Here is a 13,780-nt window from a genome sequence, read left to right as displayed (position 1 = left end):
AATTCACATATATAATGCCTTTGCAACAAGATAGCATTGTATAATTCACATATATAATGTCTTGCAACAAGATGGCAATGCATAATTCACATATATGGTAATTAGACACTGAACAGGTGGCATTCACACAAAGCATGTCTAAACTAATCAAATGACATAGCAATGCGAGACACCATACGCACGATATGAGCAACATAACCCTGCCAAGTTAGAGCATACACCTCGGGGGGGGGGAATAGGACTGGTCATCTGTCTCTGAATCCTCCTCTGAGGAGCTATCCGTAACCAGCGAGATATGCGCTTCGTCAGATAGCATAGTCTGCTCTGAAGACCTTGTTTTCACTCCAGAATTTGCCATCACCGTGTCAAATGGCTGATGCACACGAAGAGCAGTTGAATGTAATAACATTGTTGACAAATGTAATATGTAACGAAAAAAGGATGGCCTGATATAATTTACATATAAGATGACTGGCTAAGCAGGATGGCATTGCAAAATTCACATATATGATGCCTGGCTAAACAAGATGGCGTTGCATAATTCACATAAACGATGAATAAACTAAACAGATGGCATTCGCACAAAGGATGTCTAAACTAAGCAGATGACATATTTGATGTATAAAGTAAGCAATGCAAGACACCATATGCATGATATAACCAACATCAGCATGCCAAGTTAGAGCGAAGACCTCAGGGGGTAAATAGGAGTTGTCTTCTCCTTCTGAATCCCCCTCAGAACAGATATCTTCCTCTCAATTACAATCCGAAATGCGTGGAGGGGGGGCTGCCTTTGCGCCTACCATGGAGCGACATCTGCATGAAATTTTATTGCCACACAAGGCTCGTCTCTTTTGCTCTACACGTTCAGTTCCATTGTTTACAATAACTGTCATGCATAGGAATAAAACGTAGTGAGATTATGTAAGGAGTGCATGCAGAAATCCAGAGTGATGGTAGCAACCTGTGGATAGACCCAAAACCAATAATAGCAGGCAGATAATGGCTTCAGTTAAAAAATATAGATAATGGCTTCTTTACTGTTTGTTTCCCACCCAACATGAAACTCATAGTAGACACCGGAGATTAACCAGATACTATTGATAGCGGCCCCAATATGTACCCCACAACCATTTAAAAACTCAAGTTTGACCATTAGTTTGGAGCTGACTCAGAGTCTAATCGGTGAACAGGACGATAAAGTAGCATGTAATATTAAGCGATGCATAACGTAAGCAGACACGAAAGAGTGCGACCTCTCTTGCGGACCCGTGTAGTCCTCGAGGTCATCTGCTCGGTTGATGATGGTAGTGCAATTTTCATGGCTGCCAGCGGCGGGGAAGAAGATCTGAGGCAGCGAAAGACAGTCTGGAGGCCGGATCCCTGCTGTGCTGGACCCTTCTGTCGTTGGAGCAGCTGAGCTGGGGTGGACGACGGCGCAGCAGGAGCGGGACAAACCACGCAAGGTTTTCTTTGACAACTATCTGTAAGAGAAGTAATTCTGTAAGGGCTCGTTTGAATTGGAGGATTCCAACAATGCAGGGATAGGAAATAGACAGGAATAGGATAGGAATGCACGTGCAAAACAGAGAATTTAAAAACACAGGATTTCTGCCAATCTGGGTGTTTGATTCACAACAATTGGAAAATCACAGGATGCAAAGAAGCATGGTGAGATTAAGTCAAACCACAAGAAAATGTATGGTTATAATGCTATTATGCTACTATCTCTTAGTCTTGTGCTTCATGAATAGGAATTTGAAAAGGAGGACAAGTGAAAATTAAAATTCCTATGTTTTTTCTTTCAAGGAGACACTAAAGGAACAAATCCGTGTGCTTAGTGGACAATATATATAACATGTAGAGTAAAAAGAGATGCAACAAGTGTACAACCTCTTTGGCGAAGCCATGTCGATCTCAGCGTGATTGGGTTGGCTGGTGAGGATGCTCCGGCTGACTTGGCTGTTGGAGGAGGGGAAGAAGATCTGAGGCGTCTGGAGATGGAGCCCGAGGTACTGCTCTGCCATGATGGAGGGTTTCGTCATTGGAGCAGCTCCGGTGAGTTGTACGATGCCGAGGCTGAAGCAGGACAAGAGAGACAACGAACAACGTTATCCTAAGTGGAATTCTAATAGCATCTCCAATATATGACGTAAAATACATAACCACAAAGTGCTAGATGTAAAATACATCAGCCGCTCATCTCTGAACTTCACTGTCGAAACTGAATTTCACTGTCGAAACTGAACTTAACTGTCGAAACTGAACTTAACTGTCGAAACTGAATTTTGCTGTCAAAACTGAATTTTGCTGCCGAAACTGGACGCACTAGCAAGGTGAGGCTACACGTCGGTCGACTGACTTTTTCATCTCTGGTCAGTCGATTTTGCAGCCGCCGGATACAAAATCAAGGGCCTACGGTTCATCTTCAACCTCCACCCCCTGAGCCGGCCAAACAACAGCCCCCCGTGGCCGGCGGTATGCCGCCCCGCCTGCCCCAAAAACACTCCCCACCACCGGTTTGCCGCCGCCCCGACCATCCCTCTAGGCCCCCCCGTGCCGAGCTTTTTCTCTGGCGATCCCCACACCACCGCCCCGCCAACGCCCCGCCACCGTCGGCGACCACCGCCCCCATCCTGAACCCTAAGATAGATAGTGGGGTACCTCTCCGGCGAGCCCCCCTCCCCGCTGCGGCTGGTTCTTCCTTCACCCCGGCGGCATCGGAGTGAAGTGTAGCTAAATCGGAGCAGCATCGCAAGCAAGAGCAAGAGTGAGAGCAGCAGCGCGAGCAAGAGCAATAGCAAGAGCAGACCAGGCATGGTACCGAGAGAAAGAGTAGAGCAGCAGCGCGAGCGAGAGCTAAAGTAGCAGCAGGTCCTACTGATGTGGACGTCGCCGCCGAGGGAGCGACGCCGTGGAGGAAGTGGCCGGCGCCGCCGCCGTGGATGGAGCCGCGCCGTGTCGGCTCGGGACCAAGCGCCAGCAGCACCGTGAGATCGAATCAAGAAGAAAATGCGGCGATTAGTGTACAACCTCTTTGGTGGTGCCGATTAGGCCGCAGCTTCATCCGAGGAAACGGTGATGATGATGCTCTTCCGGTGGTGCAGGTGAAGACGGCGGTGTGGGAATGGAGGTGGCGCGAAAGACGAGGGGAACATCAGGGCAGCTCCTTGGAGGTGGAGGACGGTGTGGCTGAACCGGCGGGACAATGAGATCGACGATGAATCCTCATCCGGTACGGTGGATGAGGGACGTCGAGGTGTTGTTGTGGACGACATCGTCGGGGAAGAGGCTCCGGCTGGGTGGCGGACGGAGCAGGGTGTGGGGTTTCGTCGTGGGTTTTTGCGGCTTCGGTGTACGAATGGGTGGGAGGATGGGATGGTAGTGGGGAACCATGGCTTAGAGACGCGCTTGTCTGAAATGTGGGGTAAGTTACGAAAGTACCCCCACCGATTTGAGGCGGTTCTTTCGGTTCAGGGGTACCACGGGCATTTCGCGTGTCGGGATTTCACAGGAGGTGGGAGTTTCGCGCGCGTTGTAATTTCGGAATAGCAAGGCGCGGGTTGAGATGGAGGGAGTTGTCGGAGCACAACGAGACAAAGATATATCTTAAATATTTCGGGCTAACAAGGCGCGGGTTGAAATTTCCGGACAAGCCTAACGTGTACTGTACCAAATCAATGCGCCCTACAAATGTCATTCAAAACTTTGAATTCATGTTATGTTCAATTAAAATATTTCGCTACGTGTATAATGCATGCAACCTACTACTCAAATGAACGTTTTAGTGCATTCCAAACGTATATACTACCGCTTCAATATGAACTAAATTTGAATTCGTTTCTCTATTTGAATAAGATCTACAGTAATGATTGTTGTGAAGTCAAAGCATTTGAATTCGTTTCTCTGTTTTAATAAGATCTACAATCATCATTATTGTCAAGTTAAACCATCGTTTGTGTATTATCTTCACAGCACACCACATGATTAGTCTCGAGTTACATATGAACTATGTGTACTATATGAACTCGAACTAGATTTTTTGAATCCACTTTATTTTGATTTCAAATCACATTACATTTCTAGCTCTAGCTAGATCTTCATAATCTAAACCATGTCTCATATGTATAATGTGTTTATCACATTATGTATGGTGCCCCGCCCCCTACGCCTACAAGTATTTAGATGTGAGTTGCAAACACCACACATTACCACAAATTCAAATAAAATGTGAGAATGTTCGATATATAGTATTGTTTAGATTGTTCGATATTTAGTTGTAAGCTGCAAACGCCACACATTATCACAAATTCAAATAAAATGTGAGATTGTTTGATGTATAGTATGGTTTAGATTGTTCGGCATTTAGCTGTGAGTTGCAAACACCATGCATTATCACATTATGGTATAACATGTGCACAACACGTGTATCACCGCTATATTCATGCATGCAATGTTTAAAACACTATGATCTCCTATTCAAATATATGAATCCGCTTTCATATCAAATTATGATCTTTGTTAGTCTCTTACACCCACACAATCCTCTAACCTTTGTAGCTACCACTAACTTTCTCTCGTGCATGCACGCGCCCTCCTCGCCCTCCCCTCCCTCGGCATTCTATCCACCGGGCACATTCATTTTTTTATTTAGGTCATTCTCCCAGAGTCTCCACAACTCCTTTCCGACACACACCGATCGATAAACCTCTCCAGTGATGCCTGCCTACAACATACAAACACACCTTCAATCTCCTCCTTTATGTGTCCTTGCCTCGTGTCTCTCATACGGTCAGACACACGTGTAAACTCTCGCCCCTCTTTTCATCGCTCTCTCACAACCGCACACTCCTCCCCTATCTAGCTAGTAGTTGGGCCTCTCGCACCACCTCCTAGCTCCATTCTCTCTATCTATCCGTCTCGCTGGGCCTTATTAGCCTCTAACAAATGGACGTACACCGACCGATCTCTCGCTATACATATAGCTAGCTAGGTCCTTATAACTCGTTTTTACCCACACGTCAATCGATCTACCTCATTAGTTGTGTCTCTCCCTTCCTCCGACAAACAACAATTGATCTACCGATCTAGTTAGGTTTGCTTACCAAACACATGGTTCCCCTTCATCATCCATGGATGCGTCCCGACAGATCTATCACGCACAGGCACACACAGAAACACATCCCCACTCTTATTGATAACATTGCAGTTCCACCCTCAGTTTGTCTAGTAGGCCTCTCCCACCATCTTCGAGAAGCAACTCCATCACCCATCCAGCACTCTACCCCTCTCCCTCCCTCTCCCTCCCTCTCTCTCTCTCCTCTCTCTCTCCCATCATATTTCCCGTCCTTCAGTTATGTATGGATGTCGACCGATCTCCCTCAAGACATAGCTGGGTCTCTCCTTCTCAACACATATACGAGTCGTTCTACCTCTATAGTTAGGCCTCTGCCTACCCCTCCCACCACCCCCTCCCCCCACACACACCGATACATCGAGCGCTCTAGTCATGTCTCCCTGCCACACACAAACTTGACGTGTGCCCTCTAACGTTCCGGTAGGCCAGTCGCCCTATATCTTTGACTTGTACACACACACAATTTCGATGGCTCTCTTCATCGATCTCACACCCACCCACTTGATCCTCTCTTCGACTCTATCGATAGCTATGACCCATCCCTCTCTTCTCGTGGATTGCCCGACCCTCTATGTATGATATGGATAGGCCTCCATTTCACACACATTGCATGCAAAATTTTGTTTGAGATGTCATCGACACATATTCCCACTAATAATTCACGAAATCAACCCCCACCCCACCAACACCCCAAAACAAAAAACACTCACGAACGCGGTTTATATCTCTCACACACACCCACGTAGGTGGGGAACGTGCACGAAGAGAAGAGGTGCATGCACGACGCACGTACTCCCGTCTCTTTCCCAACCACACCCGCGCGGGTACACGGTGGAACTCATTTCTGTACAAAAAGGCAGCCCACGTGGTAATTTGGCACGTGTACTGGTTGTCCACTTGGTGGAGGGAGGATCGTCTACCACGGGTGAACAAACAAATTGTGACTTGACGTGTTATGTTAAAAAAAGAGGCAAACCATGTGGGGCCTACCTTAGAGGCAAGGCTCTATACACTGGAGTACTTTTGATGTGTCCAGTCAACTCGCAGAATGAGGAGAAGCTTGCTTAGTACACTGTCTCCCCCGCCCACGGGCGTGGTGGCTCGCAGGATGAGGTGAAGCTTGCTTACTACGCCTTACGCCCGCTGCCTCGCCCATGCGCGCAGTGGCTCGCAGGACGAGGAGAAAAATTTACTACTCCCTATGTTTACTCCTCATCCCTACTACCTTGGTTATAGAGATTATATCATATTGTTTGGAATATATATGTCCTTTAGTAGATTTTAATATGAACTACTAGTACATACTCCAAACACTGATGTATATAGATGTATTTTAGAGTGTAGATTCACTCATTTTGCTCCGTATGTAGCACTCTCCCTCGCCCCTCGACCCTCGCCCACATGGTGGACGTGCAACAATTCATTTGGTCTCATATAGCCAGAACGATATATACTGCACTACCATTATTGCTCGACTTCCCGAAGAGGCGAAGAGCCAATCGCAAGGTCAATATTTTGGAGATGCCCAGCGCAAGGTTATAGGAGAACGAGTAGTAGGTGTTGCGTCATTTATAAATAAATTTCTTTTTTCTTCAGTGGCATGTACGCAATATGATAGGTTCATATGGAGAGAAAAGGAGTACATAGTCAGGATAGGCCAGCCTACACAGTTGCTTGCTGGGGTTGCTCTCTTCACACTCTCTCGCACAAAACGACTGTGGCCACTAACATCCCGGTGGATCACGTCCGCTTGGGGAAGGGGTGGATGCTTAGTGTAGATGTGGTGGCCGTCGCTGACGGCGAAAACCCATTGTCGGCACGTCCCGATCAGGGGTCCCCGCCGTTCTCTCTCACAAAGCCGGTGAGGTTGCCTTCGTCCCTTGCTCACTGCCGCGACATGGGCAGTTGCCGCCTCCCGCTGCCCTCCTCAAGGTTGAGCTACGTCCCTCAGGTACAACTCCCTTTACAGCCGGCTTGCACCACTGCTCCAGCTGCCCACATCACTCCCTGTGGATATTTCTCTACTTCTTTGCCCCGCACATACCTCTACTGGCATCTACGTACTGTATTTGTGATGAGTTTATGTCTCATCAACTAGTCCTAGTAATCTTATTCTAATCACGCTTGTTCAATTTCTTTGCCACAGGGATGCTCATCTCGATTTTGGTGAAACTGCACAAAATGATCTGATGGTCAAAAGGTTGCAAGCTTCATTTATTAGGATGCTCAAACGTTGCCAGAAAATTGAAGCCTGGTCAGGGTTCACGGTTCAAGGGCTAGGGACTGCATGGATCATTTTTTTCTTTAGCTGCCTCTGTTCCAAAATAAGTGTCAACTTTGGTAGTAGTACAACTTTGTACTGAAGTTTGCACAAAGTTGAGAAACTTATTTTGGAATGGAGGGAGTACATATTTGCTGATCTGTCAATCATTGAGATGCAATAGCATGCTTGTTAGTCTCCTTTGTATTTGATGAAATGTTGCAACGGGCAACCTTGGATGCAAGATACATGTAACAGAAGCTGGAAGCTTCATAGCATTGTACAAATTTATCTCGCTGATAAATTATAGTACGTACTATACTAGTACTTCCTCCGTTCCTAAATATAAGTCTTTGTAGACATTTCACCATGAACCACATGTGGACGTATATAGATGCATTTTAAGTGTAGATTCATTCATTTTGTTCCGTATGTAGTGGAATCTCTACAAAGACTTATATCTACTAGTAATAGCTAGCCCCCACTACTAGGAATTCTCTATCCTCTCCTTGAGCCACGTCATCAAAATTGATGTAGCCGTTAGATGAAGTAAATCAGTCCATAATAGCCGACTGATCTTGACATTGAGAGGCTCCGCACTAAACCACATGCAAGCATGCAGAAATACCATGCCACATGCATGTGAGTGGGTTTTAAATCACATCAACATGTCTGCATGCAAGCATGCACCAGTAGCATGCATGTAAGTGAGCTTTTAAGTCCCATTAACATGTCAAAAAGAAAAATATAATCCCATTATGCAGTAGGAGTTCAGGAGTTGGCTGATCTTTTTTCCTTACGTGGGATGATCTAAATGATGATGGGAGTTTATTTAGTTTGGCTACCACATTTGTCATGCGGTTATAGAGTTTTTTATGTTCTATGAAATCGATAATTTTGCACAGAGAGATATACCGCTGTTCCGCGCCAACTCGCGGGGACTCATCTAGTAATATTTAGGAACTGAGGGAGTACTATGTAAAGAGTTAGGTGTCACACGGTGATAGTAGTGTGAGGTGGGCCATGTAATCATTGAGCCTGCGTGTTTTCACTGCTCTTGCACGCCTCCGCTGTAAGAATGGAGAAAATTGTAATCTAGTAGTAGTATACCTCCTTTCGCCGAAAGCGTGGGACATCCAGCAGTCCTACCACCTCAGTAATAAAGACTAATGAGCCGTCAAATCACATAGACCCAACAGTAACTTGGACGGACGAAGCAACCATCACTCTTGCGCCAGTGAGAGGTCGCGTCCGCTCTGCCCGGGCATGAATGCGGCACCGATTCTTTGGAGCGGCGCTGACCGTTTCCGGCGGGAAGCGCGCGCGGGCGATGGAGGGGCTTTGGGTGGGCCAGGCTGGTCAGGAGCGGGCGTGGCAGCTGTCCGCATGTCCTTACCGGACACGCCCGGAAATGAGAGGATGCGCCGACTCTCGCGGCTAAAATTGTACACTACACAACATCTCTCTGTAGGAGTAGGTCGATCTGTCGCTCTCTCTAACACACACATGGTGTTAAACACACACACGCACACACACGCACCTTGGTCCCGTTGCACCTTCTAATGTGACTTATTACACCTAGACGGAGGGAGTAGTAAGTATACGAGATACGGTGGCACACTGACTTAAGTCGAATACAAGTGGCCAAAATCTGTGTGTATGTTATAATAAGGATTCACTTAAAATAGTACGTGAGCGAACAGAGGGATCAATTGGACAGTGTTCCCGAGCAGTAGCGAGATGTGTGAGGTAAGATACACCGTTGGCGCTTTTAATTTTTCTTATTAATTTGTTTGTTTCACCCTCTGACTGGTGGGACCCAACGTACTACGTGGAGAGAGGTAAGGAGACTAAGGCTGCATTATTTCTGCACCACTGTGGATAGTCTTACCACCAAAGCCACATGACATGATTACGATTGAAATCCCAATGACTCCCACACACACACACACACAAAACACGGCATGCTTGTCACACGAATGTAGGAATGTATAAAAGGTTATTTCCCTCTCGTTGAATATAACGGGAGGGTTGTGTAGCTGGTTAGCCTGTTCGCTCACTCTCTCGCCCTCTCCCGCTGGAGCCTCAGTGCTTGTAGTTGCTCTCTTCACACTCTCTTGCCCTCTCCAGATCTAAACAAGACTTCGTTGGCCTCTCTCTCCCCTCACTGCTGCTCAAAGAGCCGGCAGGATCCGTTCGCCGAGAAGGGAAGGAGGCTTAACGCTGTCACCATCAGCGAGGGACTACCGGCGCAGCTATTCACTTTCCACCCAGCGGCGGCGCGGGAGGGCCTCTGACCCCTTCTTCTTCGCCGCCATCCCGTCGCCCACCGAACCATGCCCCAAGAACATTAAGGTATAATTTACTTACTCCACATGCATTGCTCTAGCTGCATGTATACCATGAATCTAGGACGTGGTTCAAAGAGGAAAGGAGTGGGGGAAAGTAGTGGGAAAAGTTGTATATAGCATGAATCTAGGACGTGGTTCAAAGAGGAAATGAAGGGGGAAAGTTGTATAGCATTAATCTAGGACGTGGTTCAAAGAGGAAAGGAATGGGGGAAAGTAGTGGGGAAAGTTGTATCGCATAAATCTAGGACGTGGTTCAAAGAGGAAAGGAAGGGGCGAAAGTACTAGTTCAAAAACGAAAGGAAGGGACAAGGCTGTAGAGTTTGAGCAGGACTAGATTTGCTGCGCTCACATAGGGAAAGGCGTCTAAAGATAACAAAACTGGGACCAACACAAATATGCTCCTTGGTTGTTTGTTCTTTGTTGCAATAGACTGTGCATGACCACAGTACATCGGTAGATGCACATGGTGCTGGTGCGTCCACTGTCCCGTGCAACTCATTAGATGTTGTTAATCTAAGGCCCTGTTTGGTTAAAAACTCCCTAGTCCCTACCTGCTGGGTTCCAGGGACTAAACATGGACTAGAGTTTATTAAATGACATGCTAAAAGACCATGTTACCCCTAGTAATGAACTAATAGAGACAAGGTGCGATGCGTGGCAGGGGCAACTGTTGGAAAAAGTCCCAAAAAGACTCCCTCGGGGTCTTCTTTCTTTAGTCCCAAATGTCCACTTTTAGTCCCTAAAAGTCCCTCCTCTTTGGTTTAGATGCGACTGACACGGAGTTTTTTTTAGTCCCTACACCAAAATGTCCCTGTAAACAAACACCCTCTAATAATGCCGCTGGAAAATTGATGCAATGCCACAGTTAAAAGCAAATTACATGTTTAATGAATTTTATTGTTAATATAATCTCTATGTTAATATTAATCAATGCCACCGTTTGAGAAATGCTACTGTCTTGCTTTCTTTCCCATTTAGATAAGGTAGATGCTTCTTTTTGTTGGCTTCTGTGTCATCCACCGTTATTGACCACTAATTGTTTCCTTTGCACCTCTGTGTAAACAGGGTTATCTGCTTTAAGAGTGTTTTGTGCAGTTCAACCAAAATGTCACACCGACAACGTTTCTTGATTGCTTGATCTTAGTGGAACGGCACAAGAGGAGATCTTACTTCCTATCTGTTAAGGCGAATTTGGTTCAGATCTTCTTCTTGTGAGTTGTTTGAATTCCGCATCATGAGAGGTCAGTACTAGCCTTCTTTCACATGATTCTGTAGTGTGCATTCATATGTTGTGCTACTTGTATGATAATGTTGCTTGATTTTAGTGAACTGCACAAATGGAGACAAGACTTCCAATCTGTATGTGCACCGTAATATCCCATTGATGCAAGATAAGGATATTTCACAACTGTTGGCATGTATTTTTCCACTTTCATCAGAAAATTAAGTTTAGTACTATACTTGTGCTCCCTAATTGACTTGCCAAATCTTACATTGAAGGCGAAGCTTGTTTGTTATTGAACAAAGTGATGAAGGGGAAGAACAAGGTGAAGAAAAACAAAAATCAACTCTCGGTGCTGTCATGAAAAAGTGGTATTGTCCTTGAGAAGTGCTTCATCTGTGCTGTTTTAAATAATTCCTTTCCTTTTTTTCGAGCAAATAGTGATGCTAGCATTTAGTAATCCTCTTGTCTTTGCACAACAGGATCATCTTCCTCTGAAGAAGAATATGGAGTACGTGAAGTGACTAGTTCCGATTATGCCAGGATGAAGAAGCCCTGTCTATCTTATCATCATAAGGAGCAGTTGAAGGATGGTTATATTACTCCCCACAAGACCAAACTAACTTCAGCTCAGAAGGACTAACAAAATCTCCATTTTTTTGTTGTGATGCGCGAGTAAAATGTTGTTCTAGGATTCTTTCTGGTGAGTTCCATTTTTCTAAAAGTGTTCTCTACATGGACCATGTATGTGCTTGTTGAAACTGTCAATTCATAGTATAGTTTGCTCTATACTAATCACTTTTTTGTATTTGTGCAAACAAGGGTGCTCAGCTTGATTTCAATGGGAACTGCACAAAATGTTCATGAATACATCAAATCATTCATTTCCACCACAAGAAAGGAGGTACCGATAAGTTCAAGGCGTTGCAACACATAAGGGCGAAATCATACAAGCTACACACGAATTTGGTTGATTTTGGTGGAACTGCACAAAATGAACAGCTGGTTTATTTAGCACGAGGTGCCATTTCAATGTCCGAACTGATGGCAAACCTTGCCCATTCCACAATCGTAGGCATTTGATATTTTGGAATGGGACAACCTTGTCAAATTTTGCTCATTGATTTTAGCAAGACATGCGTTTGATATTTTTGAATGGGACGCCCTTGTTGTCAGCAGCGTCGATCAATTTTTTCTTTATTCTTTAGTTGTGAAGTAAATATTGCCTCTGACATGTGAGTCGCTGAGATGCATAATCATCGATTGTTTTGAATGTTCTCTATGAATTGCCAGGCCTGTGTGTTTTATTGCAATGTACAGAAATGCTAAAAACCTGCTCAAACTCTTTGTACTCCTTCTGTTCCTTTTTACTTCACACATTGTGAAAGTGCATACTTTTTTGTATAAGATTGGTCAAAGTAGAGATACTTTGAATGTAGACAAAACTTGTATGCAGACTAGAAAGGACCGGAGGGAGTACATGTGAAACTGCTGCAAACGAGGTGATCACCCTGGGAATAATGCTAATACATATTGTTTTGCATGTTCATCAAATGCCAGTGATATAGGAATTCGAACTAATCGAAATAACTTAATTCATACACGGTCGGATTTCATATAAAGATGCCAGATTTCTTTACATTTCATACATTCTTCAACTAAAAAGGGGTGCACTGGAGGTATAATTAATTAACCAAAGCTACCCACCTGTGTCCCGCTGAGCCGAACAGAAGCTTCAGTGACTTAACTGCAGGTGCAGTTGCGTAACTAACATGTGGCCTGTTGGGCCCACGTGTCAGTCAGCCAACTACACCAGTAGTTAAGTAGAAGCAGTGTTACTCTCCAGCAGAACTCCCCGACTCCACGCTGCCACCAAGAAGCTAACCGGCCGTCAATGGTCAACCCGCCTAGCTTGGCTTCAACAGGAGGGTAGCAGCGGTGGCCTTACTTGGACACGAGCGGCGGCGACCTACTGTGTTCTACTCTTCCTCGTTTTCTATGTGGCCCGGCCTCGTTGGCAGCGGGGCGGGGCCTCGGCGGAGCCGGCGATGTCCTCTGTCTCGTTGCTGGCGGGCGGCGCCTCAGCGGAGCGCTGGAAATCCTCCCCCGCGTTGCCGGCAGGGTGGGGCCTCGGCTGAGCCGGCGATGTCCTCTGCCTCATTGTTGGCGGGGCGGGGCCTCGGCGGAGCCGGCGGAGCCGGCGGTGTCCTCTGCCTCGTTGTTGGCGCCGCGGGGCCTCGGCCGAGCAGGGCCTCATCGATGCCAGCGGAGCGTGGACTAGTCGGAGCCGACATTGTCCTCTGCCTCGTCCTCGGTCTCGCCAAACATTGCCTCACCCACTTCATCGCCCTCTTTGCTAGCCTCTTTGTAGGCGGCCACAGCCTCCGCCACCCGCATGCGCTAGAGGCGGCCCTTGCGGGCGGAGCGGTACGAGTTGAGCAGCGCCTCCTGCTCCGCCCGCTCCGCGGCGATCAGCTCCTCCGCCTGCAGGTGCTCCTAGAGGAGATGGTGGTTGTAGGCGGCGTCGGCCTGCGCCTCCCGAAACTGCTCCTCACGCATTTGCCTCACCCTATCCATATATTGGGCACGGGCCTCGCCGATGGTCATGGTGCAATGCACCAGCGAGGATGGCGCGGAGGAGGGGGTTGGCGCGTGATCGTCGACTACCATGTTCTCCATTAGGACATTGTCGTCCTCCAGCTGCCTGCCGGCCAGCCGGTTGGCAGCAATGGCTGCCATCTCCTTGTGGTCCGTCGTCTGCCTATCCCGAAGAGCGCTGGAGCGCGAGGAAGCCATGGTGGGCAGTAGTG

The sequence above is a fragment of the Triticum aestivum genome, chromosome 3A (assembly GCF_018294505.1).
Source record: "Triticum aestivum cultivar Chinese Spring chromosome 3A, IWGSC CS RefSeq v2.1, whole genome shotgun sequence".
NCBI lineage: Eukaryota > Viridiplantae > Streptophyta > Magnoliopsida > Poales > Poaceae > Triticum > Triticum aestivum.
This window is presented reverse-complemented; position numbering follows the sequence as displayed.